Genomic DNA, 24,767 nt, shown 5'->3' on the forward strand with positions numbered 1-24,767 from the left:
AAAAGTATTAATCTTATTTCTGTGAGTAGCATTCACAGCACTGTGATTCAGTTATGGAGTTTTTTCACACCCATTTTATGACTTGTGAGTAATTTTTGTATCTTTCCTGCTTTTAAACTGTTGTCTTAAGTCAGTTCCCATGTTCCACTTACCTTTAATTGAAATAGTCAGATACTGCCTCATTATCCAGTTGATTTTTTTAAATCTGCTTTTCTGTGGATGAAGTCAATAATTTATGCCTTGTTTAGTAACTTCAGTTTCAGGCTGATCATTCTCCTTTACTGTTTGTATTTTCAGCATACTGATTTTCCTGAGGTTTCTAATTTTTTATGTTCAGGTGGTATCAAAAGCACTGCAAATGTCTTACTGCCGTACTCTAAAAATGCAAGGAATTTAAGAACCCCTGTCTTTTTCGTTGTGAGGTGTGGTACTCAGCTTTGCTGTGGTTATACCAGACTACTCAAATTTAAGTTCTTTATCTCTTCTGTGAAGAAGTCTGGCATAATACAAAGTTAAAAATAAACAAACAAGAAAAAGAATATTAGGGCTAAATGTTGCGCTATTTCTGAAAATAGCTATACTATTTAATCTCTCTCATCTATTGTATTTTCTATAATTTGTGGTCCAAACTTGGTATTTGGTAGTGCCAGAACTGATACTGTTTTGTGCTTTCTCTTTGTGATCTTGCTTATTACATGCTTTTGCTGCGCTGTCAAAATGAGGTATTGCAAAGGGAGAAAACGATGCCTGGAGCTGAACATTGTTTCATAGGAGAAAAATAAAGGTGGGAATGAAGATGATGTTCAGGTGATGTATTTGAATAGCAATGTGTGGAGTGTCATGTTGAAAATATAAATGATAAAGATTAAGCTTTATGTTTATTACCTTTTATTAAAGATACTTATGTTCCATATTAGTTGCAGATTTATTGCAAGTTAAAAGAGATCTATGGAAATTATGGGCGTTGTGGGGTGTTCTGTTCATTTCTGACAAAATAATTTTGATGTAAAGCACAGATCCTTTCCCATTTAAAAAGCTAGTTCAAAAGGTGAAGCTATCATAAGCTTACCTTTTCTGTGTTTTCATAATAAAATTGTTCTTTACTTGGGGTTATATTCTAAATGTGGTAGAACTCTTTCAGGTTGGAGCAGGGTTAGTTGATTTTCTGTTATATTCAGGATGAAGCTATAGTTGGATTTGAGTGTATGTAAGAAGATTCTGATGGCCTAATGATAGATCTATTTATGGATAGATCTTATATTAGAGAGTGTGTCAGTAGTGTACATTTACTGTTCACCTTACGTGTTTCTTAGCAAGTGCTCTTTGTTATCTTTCTCAGAGAAAGGATCATCCAAAATTGCAGGTTCTATAAACAGTTTTTCTCAGCAGTCAATCTGAGACTTAAGCAGACAAAAGATGAATGGATATTGCTTTTCAAATTAGTGCTGCTGCGTAATTAATTGTGCTTAATTAGCAAATCTTTCTTTAAGTATCCACAATGCAGTGATGCAATTTGTTTTCCCAGGTAACTGATCACAAAGCATGGAAAGCTGCTTTTAGCAAACTCCCAGTAATTGCATGTTTCACTGGAAGTGCTTTGATTGAAGCAGTGGTGGTTTATCTGATGACCTTCAGTCTGTCTCGGGCCCATCCAATCCTTCCAGCTGGCTTACTGTTGCTTTAAGATATGAAATGGGTGTTTGGGCAGTGTGCTCTCTGATAAATTAGTGTTGTTCCCTGTGCTACTCAGCTAGAACAGTTTGGAAGTGTATACACTGGGAAGGCATCCCTCCTTTGCTGCTGGTACAGGCACTGATATGTAGAGCTAGGAATAGGTTTTACTGTGATGGGGTAATATCTGTGATCTGACCTGTAGCTGCTGAGGTTCAGCCAGCCTGGATCAAATAAGGTATCCCTTCCACAGAGAGGCAAATATAACCATGTGATAATATTTCTATATTTTATATGATTTTATATTGTGACAGCATTTGTGATAGGTGTGCTGTGATATTATGTAATAAAGTTCTCAATTTCCTTTAGAACTGGGTGATATGTGTGGCCTACAAGATGATTAGTGCCCTCATGTGCTTAACTTATAGAATTTAATTTTTCAACACACCACTTGGCAATAGAGAATTGCAGATCTTAGAGAGATGAATGTAGTTCTTACTATGATGAATGTTAGTATTTCTGAAACTGAAAAACAAGTGTACAAATGGAGATGCCATGCATCTTGAGCCAACACAAGTTATTTTTCATTGTCCTTGTCACTTTGGTTTAGAATAGGCATTTGAAGAAGGGTCTGTTACTGGGGAATTCCATTTTGGGTTTTAAATGGACATTGTAACATTGCAGGCTGCATTGGTATTAAAATCAACTACCTTGTCAAATGAGGGAGGAGTTTGGTATTGTTGTTGTTTGTGTTATTTTGGAGTTTGAATTTTTTTTGTCAAAGGGATCTGGAATATTATCTCTACACATCTATCTGGGCAGCAAAAAAATAAGGAAGAACTTAGGGATTTAGAAGGAAAACCCAGTTTACAAGTCAATGCGTAAAATAATTGTGGTGTCCAAAGCCAGGGATTTCATGGGTTTTACAGCAGTGGTTATTGTATATCTTTGTTCTGCTTCACAGTAAAGCATGCTGCTACTTCCTTAACTGTATTGTTTTCTTTTTCTCAGTCTGTATTTCAAAAAGAAGCAGCATGTTTGCTCCCTGAAATGAAGAATTAAAATAGATTTCTTGTATGAAACACCTGCACAGTAGGAAGTGAAACAGAACTTTTTAGCTCTCACTGTTTTATGGCAAGATTTCTGTTCCCTTTCCTTCCTGTAAACAAAAGGAGTCACTTAGAGAGTGGGAAACAAGCTATTTACAGGATATTTTCTGTATGAAAGGAAGGAAAAGGCCTTTACAGAGATCAGTCTATTGTGTTGGGAATATGGAAAGTTGTATGGAGTTAAATTGAGTTTAGTACTTAGAGAGGAAATACATGGCAAAATACATGTAATCACTTCTGTCTTGACCCTGTGAAGTGCTAGATGCCCCCATTAGTTGCTGAAATCAAAGCAGGAGCTCAGACCTGGAGCTGTGGTTTGATCCCAAATCCTATGTGTAATCTGTAGTCATTATAAGAACTAGATCAGAGAGAGACTACACGAAGAGCAGTATGGCTTTTGTTTACAAAAAAGCAGTTTTAGATAGATGTTTAGATAGATGTACTTTTAGATAGATGTTCAAGTTACTTTTGCACATCTGGTTTTCATCTGTCTCTTTGAAATACGGTTGTCTTTGCTAGACAAGTGTTGTAATTGGATTTTTCATGGAAGTAATGGTTTCCAGTGTACTTGTAGAGTGTATATATTTTCAAAGTTCTGCTTCACATATGAAATATATTAACTACAATTCTGGTGTGAACAAGGCAATCTTATTCTTGCCTGTGTTTCTGTGAATAGCTATTTTATTTTCATTTACCTTCTGTCGCACCAGCAAGAGTCTTTATCACCAGTAAGAATTGTGGATGAGGTATTTAAACTCTGCTTAAGCATTATGGAAAATTATAGCTTTCTTGAAACCTTGGGTGTATAAGATGATAGGACTGACAATAGCTTTGCCAATAAAATTGAGCAGGTAGAGAAAAATCTTGTCATTAGTTGTATCACTTTTATCTGCAGTCCTTGTACTTAAGTCATACTTGAAAATGGAAATTTATTGTAGCAGTTTTTGTCATTTCTTTTGCTCCATATATTAAGTTCAAGATTCCTAGTACTTGAATATCATGAAACGGCAAATTTAAGTATGGGAAAGAAGAAAGTTAAGAATCTTGTTTGCTTAATAGATACTGAACTCCATTTTTTGACATGGGTACTTAAATACAAAAAGCTTTAATATTTAATAAGCAGTATTAGCTGTTAAAGAAATGATGTTTTTTTTCTTGCATGATGGGTTCAGTTCCTCGCACAGAAATCCTGATGTATGGGTATTTCAGCTTAGTTTGGCAAACAAAGCTGCCATATGTGCACGTGTGTTTGTAAAAGGCAACTGAGAGTGATGTATCTTTTCTGGCATGCACTGGTGAAAGAAGAAGGTGCCCTGTCTTTGTTCCAGCAGAAGAAAAAGAATGATTCCTTTGCTGCCTGTATTTGGGTTTGTGTTTTTCTAGGCCAGAATTGTCAGTCTGCTTGTTTGTTTTTTTTCTCTGTAGTTTTCTAGTTCTTTGTTCTAGGCAGGGTCTTACCAAAAGGGTACTGCAGTCGTGAATGAGACTTGGTCTTGGTGTAGAGGAAAGTGTAAAGTTTCTTCTTGAAAGTTTGGAGTGTTGAAGACACAAATGTTGATAGTATTCCCCTATCTAAGACAAATGACTTGACAAGATGTTAGCCAGCCTTTGTGGACCTTGGTGGAATTTCTGTTTTTTCCTTGGATATCCCATAAAAAATACAGCTCCTACAAAGTAAATTGAGTGTGTCCAGGGTACATCGGACTTACCAGGTGGATTGACTGTGTAAGGCTGATATTCTGGACATACTGAACTTGCTGTGGAACTTAGCAGTGACCCTCTGTAAAGTGTTTTGGAGCACTAAAAAGCTGCTTAGGACTAAGCTTTTCCTGGTGAGGATGCTGTCTCGGCCCATTCTTTCTGGAATCAGTTTCTTCTCAATAGACAAAACTTTTTGGGTAGCAAAAGAAAACTTGCCCAGGGAAAATGAGAGATCTTGTACTGATATTATTCTATCTTTCTGCTTTTCCTCCAACAACAAAATAGGGAAAGAAAATATTAGAAGATTGGGACATAAGTAATACCATATATTCATGAAAAAAATATTTTTTGCAGTTGAAAATGAGGTGCAGTATATGGCAGGCCACAGTTATGAATGTCTGACTTTTTTGCCAAACAGGGCTAGTAACAAGGATTGATATTCCTGTGCAGGAAGTATTTCTACCAGCATTTCAAGTATCTTTTGATGTGAACTCTTCTTTGCATTGTCTTTGGCCAACTTGACTTCCTCTGTGACAATCCCTGTAGAAACAGGGCACTGGTTTTCCATTTCAGTGGACATACAGATAAAGATTAAGAAACCAACAAATGAAACCCATTATTATGTCCTGGAGAATAAAGCAACCCAGATATGACTCCATGAGTAGTAAAAGATGAGATATTCAGGACAAACAGATCTGTGATAATCACCTAATGCACTGCAGTTTTATGATGTCCAGTACTACAAAAAAGTTTTGAAGTACATGAAAGAAAATAGGCATCATTATTTCTGATTTTTAATTTGTTATTTTATGTGAGTTTAAAGGAACATATGTTACTTGAAATTTTGAGTTTGTTTTTTTTTTTTTTTTTCCTATCTGTAGACCTTCATGAATGTAGGGGCAAGATGTTATAAAGAAAACACTTGAATACTGGTGAAATAATGAATTATTCTTAGAATATATAATGTTATTTTTCTTCTCAATTCTTAAGTTCTTTCCCTGATTCAGTATTCTATATAAGAACTTCAGATTAAAGAAAAAAATTAGCATGTGGACAAGGCCTAGTGTTTTCCCATTTGGCTGCCTCACAAAAGAGCAACATAATCCTCTAAATCCTACTTTACTGCGATCATCAATTGATTCTACTTTCTCCTCTCATAAACAGACAATTTATGAATTGTCTTTGAGACGGATACTTGGAAGCTTGCTTTTCCAGTGATTTGAATAAGTGATTACGTATTTTTTGTGAGAACGACAATGCTGATAATTATAGTATTCTCATAACCTTATTTATAGGAAACTGGAAGCAATTTCTATTGGAAAATGGACCAGATTCCATAGCCATTCTAAATAAAATTGTTTTTCATGTCTGCAATTGCTTCCTTCTCAAGTTTTTACTTTTGACTTTCAGTATTTACTGTGGCTTTAGTTTCAGATTTTACTGGAGTGATGTTTACATGTGAAATTTGTCTTCATCAGATGTAATTTTTAGGTTAGGAATGAGAAAATTCTGTTTAATATCTTGGGTTTTTTTAATTGTGCCTTCTGTTGGCAAACAGATTACCTGATGATGCTGGTCAGCACTACTGCTGAAAGAGTTTAGGGCGATTTTTAGCTCTTCCATGAAAACTGCACTGGCCAGGGTGTTAGCTCAAGGTTTAGGTTGTAACTACACCAGGAGTTGATTTGGGGTTTTTTTGCTAGTGTGCACATACTGGTGAAAGTAGACTTAAGTGGTTGCCCTAGTTTTGACTAGACATAGAATGAGGACAGTGGTAAACAGTCCTGCATTCCATCTGTATAGGGTTTCTGTTTGTTTCTGTTTGTGTTACCAATGTCTATAATACCTAGATATGCAGCTGATGTAGGATTTTGAGGCTTTGTGTTCTTTTCCATTGTATGCACTGTTCTGTAAAATACCTATTAGAATTATTTTTGTCCCTATGGTGGTGATTTAGTACAGGAAATAACATCTGTTCCTGCTGTGTGTGTTCTTTTTCCTTTCTTTCAGTATGAATATAACATTGTGTATTTTCAAGCCCGATTTTACTGTCTGAGATCATGGTAAAACAAACTCCTTTTGAAGTTTTGTTAGCTCAGATATAAAATAGCCAAATTGCCTTGCTGGTACTTGATAGTTTTCTCTCTCTCTAATGTTGATCGGAGAGACCTAGCTAAAATATTTTTAATTTACGTATGCTTTTCTTTACCTTTATTCAGAAGCAAATATAAAATTGTTAAATGTAAATTTTGCATTGTTAGATACTTTCTGGGCTGTAAGTTGTCCCACAGAATCTCGGAGCATGTTTCTAAACCTTTTTGATCAACTCACTACTCTTTTCTCCCAAAACGCTTTATGGAACTTCATGACTTTTTCTCCTCCTTGTAATTGAAAATATTATTACACTACTTGCTTTTTGCAATACTGTTCTAGGAATAGCTGTGGACCCTTTATCATGACCTTTGAAGCAGAGCCATAATGAAACTGTCTGTTGGTTCAGCACCTACTGGCTCATGACCTTTTGCCCTAGCAATGCTTTTTTTCAAGTTATTGCCAGGAACTTGCACAGATAACACCTTTAAATTCTGTGTTGCAACACATACATAGAAACTGTGCTGATTTTTAAAGCCAGTGAGTTGCTCTTGATATTTTGTTTGTGTGTAGAAATGAGTAGGTTTTCATTTTACACTAGTGTTTATTTCAGTTTGGTTTTGTTTTTTTTACTCATCTCTTAATATCATAACATGTTCACCTAAAACCAGAAACAATATACCTTTCTCATTTGACTTGCAGGTATCTTCATTTTGTTGATAACAGAAAAAGAGTGACTGAAGTTGGCATCCTTTGTGAACCCTTCTAGCCAAAGGTGAGCATTAGTTAGTGGCAAATATGTTCTTACTGTGTTTGTAATGTTACTCTACCTTTTAAAGAAAAAGGCATCTGTGCTGCTGTCTTTCTTGATGTTTGACATCCCACAGACTGAATTTCCTTGGGGTACCTAAAGCACCCTAAAAAACCCTAAGATAATAATTTGTATGGCTCAGCATAAAAGTGAAAAAGAATCAAAGCATGCTTTGGGTTGGAAGGGACCTTTAAGGTCATCTCATTCCACCCTCCCTGTCATGGGCAGGACACTTTCCACTAGCTCTGTTCAACCTGGTCTTTCACAACTTCTCAGGATGACCTGTTCCAGTGTTTCACCACCCTCACAGTAAAGAATTGCTTTCTTTCAGTTTGAAGCCACCCCCCCCTTCTCCTATTACTGTATGCCCTTTTAAAAGGTCCCTCTGGCACTCTTGTAACCCTTTTGCCTAATGGAAAGCTGCTCTTAGGTGTCCCCAGGTGTCCCCTGTCTTCAGGCTGAACAAAACCTGTCTTCAGAGGAAGTTCAGGCTTTTTTTTAAAATCTGTAACTTGACAGATTGCTTCTCATTAATACTGAAGTGTAGGGTACAATCAACATTACACAGCTGTTACTATACAGAAGGATTATGATATTCTGTAGTGTATCAGACAAGCCAAATATAAAATCATTGTTTTGATGATTTGGAAATTCTTAGCTTGGCTCTCTTCTGGAGAAGAGCTACTATGACCAGAAATAGACACTAGCATTGTAGGACGAAAGAATGTCCTTTGTCAAATGCTAATTTAGCTGTTTGTAGACAATCCTTCCAGTCACCAAAAGCATGACATCTAGATACTTTCTGCACCAGGAAGCAGGAGCTGCAATTACCATTCTGAGCCTCCTATCTCTATGAACTCCTTCATCTAGTTCAGCTGGATTGGTTTTAGTTCCAGGGCTATGGCTCAGGCTTAGAAATCCTTCATGTTAGCAGAACACAATCTGTTATCTGAAGACATTCAATGTCGTAATTCTCTGTTTCTGTCACATTTCTGACACCAATTACATACTGTTTCAAGGAGGAAAAAAAATTCTGAAACAAGAATTTAAAAAAATACTTGTCTTAAATTTATCATGCATTCAGAGATTTGTATGAAGTAAGATAACTGGTTTTTGTCAACCTATTCAAAGAATCATAGATTTAGGATAGTCTGAATAATTGATCCTCCTTGCCATGTTTGCCATTTGCTTTGATGCAGGAGAAAAGATTGAACTTTGTGTCCAGCCACCTGAGCCCTTCAGCCCTCCATGTGCTACAGCAGTTAAACTAGGTGGATGCTCAATAGCTGTGTTGTTGTTTATCAGATTTTAAGTGGCTCCCTTTGCTCACATCAGGCTAATAGTTTTTTTTCCCCCTTCTTATCTGAGACTCCATTTGTTCGATAAATGGTCAGTTCTGTAATACAAAATAAAATCACTAGACTTCTGTGTTACTAAGCCTGATGAAGCTCTGCTTTATTAATGGCAGAATAGAATATATCTCTGAAAATTTTATCTACTACTCTTCATATAAACGATGTGCTTTGTTTATAGGCTGAGAAGCCAGGCTGAGAAGATAATACTGTAGCATTGTGTGTTGTCAGTAATAGCTTTATTTGAATAATGCTAATGTAGTAAAGTGAACTTAACACTAGTATTTCTAGTCTCAAATTGTGTGCTAACCACTTCTAGTATTGCATTTGCTTTATCTTTTGGCTGTACCGTTGACCAATGCATAGTAGATGTTTAAAGAAATCTGAAAGAAGCTGAAAAATATAATTCGTTTTTTTTTCCCTTTTTCTCTGGTTTAGAGTAATAGTAGGTGTAATATAATAATGCTGCAAAAAGAATCATGGTTACAGATGTCTAATCTTTAACAAGGTGCATTGCTTTTCTTTGATAATTTGAAAAGTATTTAGCCCAAGTAATATTGGTATTTAAGCTGGGAAAAGAAACTCATGGTGTGCTCACCTCTGAACTAAATACACAGTGATTTTTTTGGGAGGGGAGTTTGTTCCATATAATCCTGACAAAGCCTTTATGTCAAGATAATTCTTTTGATATAGTTTACAGTTATGGTAGCAGTGGTACTGATTAGCAGGTTTGATATTCCTGACTTTGAAATATGTAATTTTGTAGACCATAAAAGTTTATTTGCTCTTATCATAAATACAGGCATAAGAAGATAGAAGGGAAATTGTCTTAGTTGTAGGAAACTAATAGTGGTTTTATCTCCAAAGTTAAATAGTTAATCGTTTATTAAAGAATGGTAACACTAAAAAATAAAACATGTTTGATGTTTCTCTTTAAGGGTTATTCTAAAATTGGTTGCAGAAAACTAAATGCTTGAAAAGTGTTTACAATTTCAATTACTTTAACAGGAATCTGAATTACCTACATGAGGTTGTTCAGCTGTTGCCAACTGCACAGCTGCCTACATTACACTGTAGATGTACTGTTAAGGCAGAGGAACAGATAATAAAATTGGAGGCAATACACCCATGTAGAATATATACATTTCAGATTCAAGTGATAAACTTATCACATTTGCCTAAGTCATCATCAGCCTCTTGGGTGATGGGTTTTTCTTCATTGAGAGGATGTGTCCAAATATGTGACACCGATAAAGAATCAGTAAATCTAAATGCAGCATTTGGTTTTAATTTTGCATCCCGTGGCATGTTTCCTTTTCAAAATAATAAAGAAATTAAAAACTAAACCCACCCCTTTTCACCTCCAGTTGCTGATAGGCTGAACTACTAGTTACTGAGCCACTATTTCTTTAATAATTTTGATAGTTATTTCATAGGAACACATGTAAATGGGACAAACCAACCCGATCCTATGGTTTGGTATTTTAGAAAATTTTTTGGGATACCAGAATACATATTTTTGGAAGAATTTGTGGGAATGAACCGGCATCTAAAGGCTCATGTATTTATGTGAGTTAATGAAAATGTCATCTATTGACTGTTTGTGTATGTTGGTAGTTCTGATATGGGCATAGATAGGACGATGTAGTTTGGATATAGACATACCATATATTCAGAAACTAATGCAAACCAAAAATGTGTGGCTGTAAATTTGATCTGATAACATATGTATGGCATGATGCAACTTTTTCACAGAAAATATGGTGTGCATTTGGTGCAAAGAAAATTGTTTTCAGAAGCTGAATTATATTGCACAACTTATAGAATTGCTGAAATGGAGAGGCACCTGTTGAGATCACATAGTCAACCATCTCTGCTTACAGGTCAAGGCCAGTTGGATTTTAAATATCTTCAAGTGTGGAAACTCCACAACCTGTCTGGGCAACCTGTTCTGTTGTCTGACTTTCACAGTCAAAGGGTATTTTCCTGTGTTTAGGTGGAGTTCTGTGTGTTTCTTGCTTTATTTCTCTTTATCTTGGCATTGAACACACAAGAGGAGAGTCTTTCATGCCCCAAATTAGGCGCTGGTGAGATCCCCTCTGAGCTTTCTCTTCTTCAGGGTGAGCAGCCCCAGCCCCCTCAGCCATTTCTCATGTGAAAGGTGCTTCAGCCCCTCAACCATTTTAGTGGCACTTCTCTGGATTTGCTCCTATGTCATCCTTGTACTGGGGGAATACAGAACACAACACTCCAGATATGATGAGGGACTGATGATGGAATTTTAGCTCTAACCAGTATGTGAAAAATAACTAGCTAGAAATGCTGATAGGCACATACCATTTTTGTCAATAGCAATGTAATATATTCAGTAATTCTGTATGGTGTTTGATGTCTCAGATATGCCTTTTCAATCTCTAAATTATTACCCTTTATTTCCTCTGTAAGAAGAATTAAAAATATACTTAGATATAAATAAAATAAATAAAAATAAAAATAAAGCTGCTTTATAAAAATAAAGCTGCTTTATATTTCAAGGCATGTGTGCTTCAGTTTGGGAATGGCCCATAGTCTTAATAGTTCTATCACCTGCCACCTGAGTGGAAAGGTTGTGGGGTAAATGAACAAGTGTTTTGCTTAAAACTTATTGGATCACATACTACAAAACAGTAGTAATGCTATGGGTTGTTTGTGTGTATTTGTAAAATCATACCAATCTGCAGAGTTGGTCTTCCCAGTCTGGTTCCCTTCTGACTGTCACAAATCTGGCAGGACCAATCAGTTCAGGGAGAGGGCTATTGTGTTCCTAAAGGCAGTGAGCCAAAGAAATATCTGTGCTGTGTTATGTCTCTCTGCCCTGTGCTACACAAAGTCTTTGGTTCTGGAAAGATTTATTAGTTTGTTTGGATCTTTCCCTTTAGCTTACTGCAGCTTGGAAAGAAGCCTCACCTCTTCAAATGCTCTACCACTCTAAATAATAGAGAGATAACAGTAAGAGGCACAAGTTGACTACTTGTGAAAGCATTAGTGAGGTCCTCCAAAATAGAAGTCAAGGTAAAATATCATGCATGTTTATAAAATGGAAGAGCTTATTAATGTGCATTTTGCATTAGTGGTTTTGGAGAGGGAATAGGGGGGAAAAAAGAGGGAATGTTGGCAGATTGGGTAGGATAGTTAGGATCAAGAACTGGAGAGTGAAGAAAGAGACAGCTAATAAAAAAAAATTGGGAGAAGCTAGTGTTAAACTTTCTTTCTCTAATCCTCAGCTGAAGTAGTATTTATTTTCTCATTGAGGAAAAGGCTGATGCGTCACTGGTGCTAACTAGATGTAAGAAGAAACAACAAATGTCTTAAAAAACAAACAAAAAGAATTTTTATTTCGAAAGAAAGTTGTTGGGAGGGAGGGAAGAAAGGATGCACACCACCCTGATTCCTTAATTAATGCAATCTAATTTATTTCAGTAAAATGATTTGTGTTATTGTTTCATACAAAGTGAAGGATTACAGTAAATCATCTTAATTGAAATCCTTTGTTTCTGGCACATGCAGAAAAAGACTTCTAATAAAATATTTGAAATAATTAAGAATTAATGCAAATACTTTTGAAGATAAACAGCAGAATGGGTCAAAAACATATTCTATGAGCTTGTTTCTGGTTACTACTAGAACTGTACAGGATGAGTGAGAAAGTTGGAAAAAAGAGTTATGCATATATGAAGGAGAGACTTTTCAGAGAAAATTGGAGATACAGAACATGGAACAACATAAAAAAATGAGAAATTAAAAAAATTCAAGAATTTGAAAACAGTTCAAGGAGAGCCAAAACCATTCTGGCATTAAAGCTGGTGAAGGGGAACAAAAAACCTGTTGCAAGTACATAAGGAGGAGAAGGATGCTAGGGAAAATGCGAGCCCAGTGATAGTGGGGTAGAGAATTTGCTGACTACAGACAGAGAAAAGGCTGAAGTGTTCAACAGTTTTCACCTCAGTCTTTCCTGATAAGACCAGCCTTCCAGAATTCCAGACAGTGTGGGGCAAGGAAGACTTACCCTGAGTGAAGAGTGGTTAAATTAAGGGATATTTAACCAAACTGAGCATAAAGAAGTCCATGGGACTTGATAGAATGCACCCATGAATACTGATGGAGCTGACTGATGTCAGTGGGAGGGCACTCTTGATTTTCTTCAAAAGATCATGCGATTTGGAGAGGTTCCTGAGGACTGGAGGAAAGTCTCTCCAAGGATAGTCTGGGGAAGTACAAATAAATAAGCCTTGCTTGTCCCTGGGATGGAGCAAGTGATCCTGGAAGGTATTTCCAGATACTTGAAGGACAAGAATATGACTGGGAGCAGTGAGCATGAATTTAAGTGTGGAAAATCTTTACCCACCTGATACTCTTCTATGATGAAATGGCTGGCATGGTGGATGAGGGGAGATGGCCTTGATAGATGGACAGTGAAATAGACTGAAGGTTCTCTGAAGTGCCAGATTTAGAGGGTTATGATCAGCAGCACTAGCTCCAGTGGGAGGCCACTGGTGTACAGTAGGGACTGATACTGGGTTCAGCACTGTTTAATGTCTTTGTTCAGTGACCCTGTTGCTGGGACTGAGCACACCCACAGCAAGTTTCCTGATGATACAAAACCAGGAGGAGTGTTTTATATCCCAGGTTGTTGGGCTGCCATCCAGAGGGACCTCGACAAGATGAAGAGTGGGCAGAGAAGAACATTCCTAATTCAGAAAAGGACAATGCCAATTCCTGCAGCTGGGGAAAAGTGACCGCAAGAACCAGCACATACTGGAGGTCAGCCACGTGCAAAGAGCATTGCAGAAAAGGACATGGATATCTGGAAGGACAGCAAGCAGAACATGAGCCAGCAAAGTGTCCTTGTGGCAGCACTGCTGCGGCCACACCTGGAATAATGTGTGCAGTTCTGGGTTTCCTGGTACAAGAGAGATAAGGACATATTGGAGAGCATCCAGTGCAGGCCACAAAGAAGGTTAAAGGACTGGAACATTTTTCATAGAGTGAGATGCTGCTGAGTGAGCTGGAGCTGTTTGGCCCAGAGAAGGTGCAGGAGGATCTCATCAGTGTATAGATTCTTGGGGGGAGGGGGAAAAGAGGATGGAGCCAGGCTCTTTTCAGTGGTGCCCGGTGATGGGACAAGAGACCATGAGCATAATTTGAAATGCATGAAATTCCATCTGAACATAAGAAAAGACTTCTACTATGAGAGTGGTTGGGGTCTGGAGCTCTTTTACAGGAGTGACTGTAGATTCTCTGTTCTTGAAGATACTTCAAACCTGACTGGACATGACCATGAGCAGCTAATCTGTCTGACCAGTTTGAGCAGGGGGTTGGGGTAGAAAATCTCCAGCGATCCCTTCCAGCCTCGAAGACTGTGTGATTTTGAGAACATAGGAAAAGGGAAGAAACTGATGTATATTTTGCAAGCAGAATAAAAGCTAGAACATATTGATAAATTCCATTAATTAAAAGATTAACTCAAGGTCACCTGCAGCTCTTTCTTAATCAAATTGTAGGGAAAATGCACAGGTCGTTCATTCCTTGGTTAGTGAGCTTAGGTAGCAGGGCAATAGACATCAGAATATTTTTCAGGCTCAATTAATTAGAAGGGGAAAAGATTTAATGAGGTTTTAGAAGCATTTTTCAGGGTCAAAATTGATTGTCTAAGAAATCTATGAGAGCGTTGAATTTTCTGAAACTGGCTGTGCTGTAATATTTTCTACCCTGTCTATGCAAGGTCTAAGTTTTTGTTTCCAGTAAATTTTAGTCTTAAAATATTGGTAATATGATACAGATGACCTCTTGTTATATTTGATCTTCTCTTGGGTAGCCTGTCACATCCACTCCTATCTAAAAAAATGCAGACAGCTTAAAATAATCTCTTGCAGGCTGACCTGGTCTGGTTATTAACCAGCACACTCTGAGCCCTGTCTGTTTGCAAGGTTGAGGGGGGAGGAGGGGGCAAGAGGCAAGGAAGCATCTAGTTTCAAAAATAGAAACCCCCCAAGTACTCTATCTTTTATAGTCCTCTAAAAAGCTATTCATTTGCTCTGTATATCATTCAAATACTTTGTAGTTCTTAGCTGTTAGGCTTTTTTTTTTTTTTGCAATTTTTTTCTTTTGTTTTGCCATCTCACTTCTGTCATTTAGCATAGTAACCTGATTTGCTGCCTTGTCAAATTCTTCCCTGTGAACAGAGTGTGTACTTTGTCTTGCATGGCAGCCTGTGAGGAGAGAAGAGGAATAAAAACTCTCAGGGCCTCCACTGCATTTAGTGCCCGCTTGTTTACAGGTTTTCTGTTTTATCTTAATGTAAACAGAAAAAAGCAAAATGGATGGAAAGAAATAATACTTTAAAAATAAATAAAAAGGAAAAAAAAATCCTGAAATTTCTTAAGGTTTTTTGGTTGTATTTGGGACTGGTGACGTTAACTGCTTTGGACAGATTCAGAAAGGACAAGGCTACATGCCATCAAATGCTGAAGATCAAAGTCCACTGCAGCAACACAATTTTCTCAAAAATATAAACTAAATCTGTAAACAGTTTTTGAAGTGGTCATTTCTAAGGGCCATGGGAACACATTTTTCCATTTCATGTACTGTTGGTTAAGCATATATGCCAACTCCTTGGAATAAAAGAGAAGCTGAGACTTTCCTGTATGTGACATCCTTCCTTTAGTCATTTGTCTCTTGGGGATTGTAGAAAAGTGGTCTTTGTTATTGTTAATGATGATAACAGTTAATTATGTTTGGGTGACTGACAGATTAGATAGACTATTTCTATTTCGCCTTTCTTTATTTTTCAGTTGGCTCCAAATCACCATTCACAGATATTTACTTCATTTCTCTTACTTAGGGATTGATGTTATTGCTGTATCATTAGAAACCAGATACAAAGAATGTGACTTTGATTTTTGGCTCTATTTTCATCTTTCCCTGAACAGGAAATTTTTTTGTAAGAGGATAATGTTTAGAAATTTCTTCCTGCACGTTTTTTGAATTTAGAATACACCTGTAAATAGAATTCTTTGGGGTTTTTTTGCCTGTTTTGTTCTCTTTGGCAGGCCTTTTTAGAATTTTGAAGGTTGGAGTGGTCTGCAGGTTGAATTCAAAACTATTTTCCAAGGACAGATAAACTGAGGGCATAGTCCAGCCCTTTTGCTTCACATATGCTAATTATTAGATAACATTTGGCAGTTGGCTTTGTCTGAGCAGGAGGAAGAGTGTGGATTATATGACAGCTGAATGCATTTCAGCTAACTTTGTCTCCAGGGCAGCCAGAGTTTACAGTACTTTCAGGCTTAGTATGGTAAACTTAGGTTCTCTCCTACATTTTGACTTAGAAACAGTGTTAGTAAAGGAAAAATAATTGATTGAAATACTTTGTTTTTATTGAATGGGTTAGTATTTGCAACCATGGATTCTAAGCTAGTGTAGTATGATTTTACTGGATGAAGTAGGAAGGAAATTTGCTCTATCATAGGATTATGACCTATGATATTTGCATTGATTATTGACATTTTATCTAGCTAAAAAGTTAAAATTAAGTCAGTTTTTAATTGATTTTTTTTGTGCTAGCAGAGTGTCTCTTTAAAGAAGTAATTGTGAACATTTAAAAATGGACAAACTGCATACTGAAATTATGTTGGAGTTGACAAGTGTGTTTAATTAGGATGATTTTTGCCTTGAACCTCCATGTGTGTATTCCTGTTGCCCTTGTATTTTTTTGTTATTAAGTTCACACAGGAAGCTAAAATAAAAATTCTCCATTGTTTTAGGTGTGTGGGTACTATGAGGTTGTGTGCATAGCTTCTAGAACTGTGTACTAAAGGAATTATTTCATTGTTGGAAGCTTTGAGTTTCCTGATCTCTCATCTCTTTTCTGTGTGAATATCAAGGTGAAGTGAATGATGTATTAATGCTTCACTCCTCTGGTTAATTTGAAATTATTTTGGGGTTTATTCTTTTGTCTTTTACTGTAGTGCTGAGTGAAAAAATCTTAACTAAACTGGGTTGGGTTGTTTATTTATTTGTTCGGTTTTTTGTTTATCTTTCTTTTGTGAGAAAAATCAGTTTCTCATACTAACCCCTCAGCGCTGGCCATAAGATAAATGGATGGGTGATGAAGTGGAGAGGTTTTCTCCACTTTCTACCAGCTCTGTGCCTCAAATGTTAATATATACATCTTAGATTTTCTAAGTGACAGATATAGTTGTTCTTATTACTCTTATTGTCTTCTAAGTGTCAGCTTGGACTAGAATACATACTTCCCTTTCAACCCTTGATAACCATGCTGATTTGCATACAGACAGCAACCTCCATTTCTTAGATTCAGTTATCACCTTGATGCTCTGTCCCTTTGACATGGTGTGTTTTCTTGAAGTGCTCAGCCCACAAACTGCCCAGCTATGTTGGGTATACTGCTTAGCAAAGATCATATTAAAAACCTTTTTTACTTGTCTTCTCTAGGTAGCAGAAGTAGAGCTAAGCATAGTGTAAACAGATGCTTCTATATTTACATTTAAATTACAGAATGTTATCAAATTACCTTGTTTCATACCACTGGAAAGACACAGGCTCTGGAAAGTGGTATCCCATACACTCTGTGAAGAGTGTGGGGGTGAGTGGTTGGGTTTTTTTACGCACTTTTAGTTTGTGTCACCTTATAAAAAAAATCTTTGCAGAAGCAGGACAGAGGAGTCCGCATGTGTTCTGTGTATGAATCTTTGTAGCATATCATTCATACTTGCTTTATTCTGTAACATGGTACCTTCTTCATTCAATTGTTATGAAATCTGCTTTTTAATTGAATCAGAAGACATCTGGTTTTGATACTGATTCATGTTTAAAAAAATCTTTTGGTTGACCACATATGTGGTCTGTCAACTGGTATTCATTCCTTCTCTGGAAGCAAACATTTCCAGTAAAGTGCCTCCTACACATCCATTGCCCAGACTCAGGATCTGCTTCTGTTATCTTGTCTTTAATTATTAGATGCTGATTTTAGCTAGAGCTGTGAAGTTTTCTTTGTTTTACTATTATGTGAATAATTTAGTTTTTAAGTATTTCTGTATTTGGTGAGGGTGGAGGGTGCAAACTTTCCTCTAGATGCCTTCCCACTTCATACTAGCCAGTTGCTTGGTAGTTTCAGTATTTCACTAGCACATTGATTGCTGAAGTTCCATTTTGTAAATCCATGAAAGTTAACTCCACTAAGATTTAATTTACTTTCTGGTATTAAATAGAGGCATGAGATCTTATTTCTGACTAGAACCTAAATGCTATTACATCAAAACCAGGAATGCATAGCTTAAAATGTTACTTAGAAGGCAAGCTATATACTGAACAGACTGTACTCGTTTTTTAATCAATAAAATTACCTTTTTTCTAAAAACAAAAATCAAGCAGCTCTCCCCCCAAAAAAGCAAACCAACCAACCCACAAACTAAAAGACCCCCAAAAAATACAACCTTAACAGTACCAAAAGAAATCAAATTTATATCCTTCTCTGGGTATTTCACGGTAGGAAGGTGTTTGCTGTGTTATACTGTGCAGCAGTATTAGATAATTCTTTCTGTATTTGTAGTTTGGTTCTACAGTTTCCACAAAGCTGCTTTTCTCCAATGGACTCAGAATTTTTATGTTAATGTGTACTCTTTCGCCAGTTACTTCACACTGTCGCTGGGGTTCTGTAGAGTTCAGTGGAAATAATGCCTGTCTTGTTTAGCTTAAGCACAATATGCTACTATAGTAGTTTCACCCAACCTTTTTTTTTAATGTGCAAAGCAGTTTGCATCATGCATTGAATCCTGTCTCACTCAAAAGTAGAGTCGTTGTGTGTGTAGGAACAATTAATTGTATATCTGGAAATTGAATTCAATTTTTGTGTGTTTTTTGAATAACGTGCGTTTGTCTTAGCTACAAATGTTGCTGATACCTGCTTGGAAAGCTAGCTTTATTAAAATTTATTTAAAATTAAGAGATTTGGCAAATACTTCTTAGTCTTATAACTTGTTTGAGAACCAAATGTAGAAAGAACGCTGAGATTCTTCCTCCAGCCTTTCTGGTAGTAGGGGGAAACAGTGACAAAGGATGAGGGAAAAGCTGAGGTACTCAATGTCTTCTTTGCGTCAATAGGAAGACCAGTTGTTCTTCGGGTACCCTGAAGAACAGGGTTAACCTTGGAGACATAGATGGGGACCAGAATGAAGTCCCTGTAATCCAAGGGAAAATGGTCAGTTTTGCAGGAAGATGTGGCAAAATAATCTGGCATTTTTGTTTTAGTTTCAGAATGAGTTCTGGCATTCATGGAATACTTTGATTAAAACTACGTATTTCTTATCCTTGATACAAGTGTTTTTGGGTTTTTTTTTCCTCATACATGTTCCCTTTGTTTGAGTTATTTCATGGGTTTGATATATATCTTCACAATTTTTAAGTGGCAAGTGGTGCTTAAACATAAATATTAATTGGACACTTTCAAGTAGCTTTAATGAGTTTATGAGGGTATTTAATAATTAGGAGTTTCTAAAGCAAAGGCTATATATTTCTGTTATATTTCCTCTAAAAATAATAGCTGAAATAGGAAAAAGATTATTTTAAAAAGTATGATACAGGACCACAAAGGCTACTGTATATTCTGTTTTCCTTTTTTTGGTCTTGTCTAAGTTTATTTATACTAAAAATACATAATTTGTGATCTTTAGTGTCTTATCTGTTTACTTATTTTTGTAATTGACAGGGTTGATGACAGAGTATTCTCTGAAGGGTTTTGTTTGTTGGAATCTTCTCTAGGCTATTGTTTGAACTAGATTTTAAGAACATATTGAAGTACGTATTTGTTTTGCCTTGGTTTTGACAGGAGGTGGAGGAATGGATTATCACCTAAGAGTAACACATGGTATTAACTGTTGAGTGTAGGTACAAACCCTTCTTATTCAGAGGAAAAGAAGCATTTAAATAGTCACACAGCATAGTGAACATATAAAAAGAAATCTCATAGCTTTCCTAGTTTCCTGGGAAGGATAAAGGAAACCGAAGTAACTGATACAGGTACTGTTCAACAGTGTCTCAACTATACAACTCACTGACTTGGTTACCAAAAAGATATGTCCTGGGAGAAAAGAAAGGATTGATGATACTTTAAGAAGATACAAAGGAGGAGGGAAAATATTGAGATAAAGGAAGTGACAGTTGAGGAGTAATAATGATGTCAAAGAGGACAGAGCATTCAGAGAGGGAATGAATAGTAAAATGGCAGAATTAAATATAAGCCAAAGTGAATATTTCTAGATAAGGCTACAAGCATGCTTTTAAAGTCAGATGAACTTAAATGCTGTGTTGGAAAGCCGGAGTTTGGTCAGACTAATAGACATTGGAAAGGACAAGGAAAAGGATATTTATATAGGAGGAAGAAATGGGCTTGCATGAAGACAATGATATAGGATGTTTCTTTTCCTTTTTATGATCGTTTAAGGGTCTGAACTTACCAGGACCAAAGAGATCACTCCTTGATAACAGACTATTTAGAGCAAGGGTTTGGATTCCAGATGGTTTTAGGAGTCAGTGAGCAGAAACCAATTGTTTGGGGTGGAAAACAGAAAGAAGATGGAGTGGGAGCTTTTGAGTGGTGATTAGCAAAGCTGCTGGCTTTTGCCATCTCTGTAAGTGCCTACAAATTCAATAAATGGTTGATGACAACCATTACCATCCAGACTTTGCCTAGCATCATAGTTTACCTTATTGGCCCGTTTTCATTCTGCCTAGCTAGTCCTGGATAAGGGTCATCTGTGAGCATTCTCATTCCAAACCAAAGGGTATCATGAGCCTAACACTCACTTGTCCTCATTTAATGGAGGATGATATTGAGATGGAAAATATTGCATGAAGTGGGTATGATTTGGTGAATATGTGGTGCCAAGTATATGGAAATAGAGAAAAGTAGAAGTGAAGAAGCACTCTGGAATAAATATGGATGAGAACCACATCATGAGAGGCAAAGAATTCCTGGTGTTATGCACCAGACATGGCATGCAGATGTATGCTGTCCTTGAATGGAAAGAAAACTGTACCTATGCTATTTGTTTTTGATATATAAATATGCATTAAAAAGATCTTCCCAGTGAAATAGGGACAGCCTGGTTAATGGAGCTAGGTGCTGAAATAGCAATTCATGAGACTTCTTTGGCATTGGGGTTTCTTTTGCTCAAGACCTGTCCCTTTTTTTTTTTTTTTTTTTTTTTCTCTTTTTTTCTTTTTTAAATACGCATGTACATTAATTAAGTTTAGAAAACCTAGCTGGGCAGATTCCATAGAATATTATTTAAAATCAATCACATTATGGATTGCCCTAGGTAAGGATATTTTTGTTAAAGGATCATACATAATGTTGACATGAGTAGCTGAGACCCTTTGTAAGCAATTCATAATCTGTTGACAAATATGCAGTCAGTTATAAAGGTTATTTAGGTTATGAAGACTATAATATTTGTTTGATAATGATCTGTATTTTGGGGAAAAATAATGGATTTCATTGGTAAGTAGTTAAATGTGTATGGGGAAGGAGAGGAATGCCTGCCATTCAGATAGTTTATATATCAAATGTGTAGTTTCTTTTGTAATCTAATATGAGCTTTCTAACAGTCAGAAACATAGCAAATGTGATTGTTCCTTTCTAAATTTGGATTTTGAAATCGATCTGTAGTTTCTATAATGCAAATGTACTTCAAAAATGAGGGAGATAGGCACTGACAGCAAGTAAAAACACAGTTCCAGAAATGTGTGGTCTGTATAAATGATATACAGTTTGTTGGCTGACCTGAAACTTTGTGCTAAATCAAAGCCAATAATGAAATTCAGAGGCAGATTTTTTACAATGCCTACACTGCATTACTGTGCCTGTGTGTGAACACTTTGGATCAGTTAATTATACCCTCCTATTTGAACACTTTCATTTACATAAGGAGCAGAACTTGATAAATCAAATATAAAATTCAGTGTCTGATTTATTGGATGGGGTGTTATGTAATCAGAATTTTAAAAGCGAAAGTTAAAACAAAATTGGCCCTATAAAAGCAGACTGTTCCAGATGAATATGCATTTAAAATTAACATTCCCCATGCTTCCCAAAAGTGGACCAGTTATGTTTTTCATGGCTGCTAATAATGCTATTTCTTAGTGTGCTCAGAGATCTATTTAAAGGTAGATCATTGATTATTGAACATTTCAGTAAGTCACCTTAAAGCTTGACTTAATTTTCAAAAATTTATGCCTTTTAGCTCTTCATCGTAAGGCAGCAAAATTAGGAAGATGTTGGCGTGCTTATGGTGGCTTGCAGCTAAGAATCAAGAAGGGCTTATAGACGTTTTCTCTATGTATCTCTAACATAAAGGAATACAATTTTGAATCTGCATTCCTTAACCCCAGTCATGATGATGGCTTTGTCTGGAAAATACATATATACAACAAGGTGTCTTCTTTCCAATCTAGAAAAATGAGATCTTGGTCTCTGACTCATAATATTTGCAAGATGTGTTTCCACACTGTATTTTTGAAGACAGATTTTTTTTTTCTGTTTCAAATGAAAATATATTGCATACTTTCTCAGCAGGACAGCTCCAGAAAATTCTCAGATATGTTTTTTCACTTAAACTAAAGCAAACCTGTAGAGCAATGATAATGCAGTCTTTTTGTTTTGGGTGGGTTTGATTGTTTTTGTGTTTTGTTGTTTTTTTCATTCGAGAGGGAAGCAGAAGGAGGTGTTCCATAAAGTTGACATAAAGCTTTAACAAAATTATTTTCAATTATAGCCCTCTTAAGTCTCATTGAGAGGATTTTTTTTAGCTTTACAGCAATTTGTTTCGAGATAGATATCAAATGATCACCGAACAGATGGCAGTGACATTTTATTGCTGTCAAGTTGTGCCGCATTTGAGTGGACTGCTGAAGAATGAGGAACAATATTCTGCTAACAACTCCCTCACTCCAGCTACGGTTCTTCTCTTTATATCTGGAATTATGTAAAAAGATTGTATTCATCAGAGAAAGAACTGTTACTGTACTAAGCTGTGGAGAAACCAGCCTAGAGGGCTGGTTTACCCAAGCTGAATTGTTGAGTGCCAGGCCCAATTGCATATGCTTGGAAAGGTCATGTGGACGCAAGCTACAAACTTATTTGGTAAGTGCCAAAATATTTAATGGATACTGTCAATATTATTAAGTCTGTTTTCCAAATTTACAGTGCAAAATTAAGAACAAAATTGTTTTTATGTAGTAAGACTGCGTGAATCAAGTGCATTATGGCCACCATAGATTTCAGCATATTTTCTTTTTATATGGGACTCCTGCTCTTTTGTTTCAGAGAGAAAGGATAGAAAAAAAGTGAGACCTCTGCTCTCAAAATATAAGTTTTAAAAAAAGATCTTGATGCACAGTGATGCAAAGTGACATTTTACAGCTCCACAGTGATGCAGAAGTACCTGAGAAATTACTTGATGATATCTGAAACTGCAGATCCTCAGTGAGCTTGAAGCTAAGGTTCCAAATCCTGGCCAGTAATATTATCAGTTTGTACTACCTAACAATTCCTGCCAGTTGATAAGGAATCAAGGTCAAACTAAACCAGTTTCCATAAAAAACAATAATGAGTCATGGTCACGTTTCCTTTTCCTTTAAAACTTATTTTACTTTAATCAACCACTTCCTTCATTAATACTAAAAATAATTCAGAATTGTGATATCAGAGCCACTCTACTGCCAAATGGCATGGCAGAAAACCTATTTTCTGTTTTACTTTCTTGAAAACATAAGAAAGAGAAATATTAGCTTTGTTTCTCTTTTTTCCCTTAGAATGTGCTTCTGGACCTCATAATGAACAGTTAAGACTTCTTAACTAGAAGTCATAGGCGGTGTTTCTCTTGTCATAGAAAGTGATTTGGGGGTGTTTTTCTTTGCTCTGAACTTTTGCAGGGGGAGAGGTTGTTCAAATTCTCCTTTGCTTTAGCAGTGGACTCAAGAACTTTTTTTCCTCTAGAAATGAACTAACTTGAACTTCTAAAACTGTATTTGTCCACTTTCTGATTCCCTCTTGGCCCAGATGTTGCAGTGTGTTAGAAAGAGTGGTGTTAGCTTTGTGTGACCCTTTCTAATAGAAAGACTACAACAGAAATTGAAGCCCTTTGTAGACAAACTCAGGAAAGTGTATACACTTCTAGTGCATTGTAAGTGCTATTACAGGAAAACTCAAGAAGAACATGGACATATATTTCACTCCAAATATATAACCAAAATGTGTGTTTAGCAAAGTTTCTTAAATCTTATTTTAATCAATGCAGTTTTCGCTCTAATTTCTATGTACAGCAGAAAATTGGATAAAATATTATATATAAGTAAATACTGCAATTTTGTAGGCACTGAGTATTAGTATCCTATCTGTATATTGCCTGGTACCAAAAGTTTTATGCAATTGATAGATTTTTGAAAGGTTATCTGTAATATATATATATATTACATATGGTTTAAGTGCAAAAATCTGGTTATTTTGAGGCAGTAAGGTCTGCTGTAAGTATATGGAAACCTGCTGGATGACATACACATATCTCACGAACATGAGCAGAATGACAGTTTAACCTTTTATCACTTATCATTTAGAGTCCTTTCCTTTTATACCACTAAAACCCCTTTGGTATGCTGGTTCCCATTGGGTAATAGAAGTCTTATTGATGGTAATGTGTCAAAGCAGATGATTTTTGGAATGAAATAGTGCGTTTTCAAGCTGTTGTGTACCCATGACTAAAATCCATTTCTCATTCATTGACGAATGTACTGAGTGGGTCTTTGCTTTAGGGAGGCTCTTCCTTTCTGCTGCAAAAAATTAGATGCCTTTAAAGCTGTACAATTTCTGGTAGAAGTAGCATTATTGTTGTAGGAGGTTTGCTGTTTGGAGGAGTTTGGTGATCTCTGGATTTAGGGCCAGTGTTTGGGATTGCAAGGTCATACCATGGGATTTGA

General features: G+C 36.3%; 1 protein-coding gene across 4 annotated transcripts in view; it reads left to right on the top strand.

Annotated features, from left to right (window-relative positions):
• Nucleotides 1-7,036: 7,036 nt before the first annotated feature.
• SIPA1L2 (signal induced proliferation associated 1 like 2) overlaps nucleotides 7,037-24,767 on the top strand; it is a 100,110-nt gene continuing 82,379 nt past the window's right edge. For 3 of the 4 annotated variants that reach the window (XM_066315721.1, XM_066315723.1, XM_066315724.1), the window contains exon 1: nucleotides 7,037-7,361. The gene's annotated coding sequence lies outside the window, so the exon portion shown is untranslated. The remainder of the gene's footprint in view (nucleotides 7,362-24,767) is intronic. The other variant, XM_066315722.1, reaches the window with a different exon arrangement.

The sequence above is a fragment of the Sylvia atricapilla genome, chromosome 3, assembly GCF_009819655.1.
Source record: "Sylvia atricapilla isolate bSylAtr1 chromosome 3, bSylAtr1.pri, whole genome shotgun sequence".
In the NCBI taxonomy this organism is placed as follows: Eukaryota; Metazoa; Chordata; class Aves; order Passeriformes; family Sylviidae; genus Sylvia; species Sylvia atricapilla.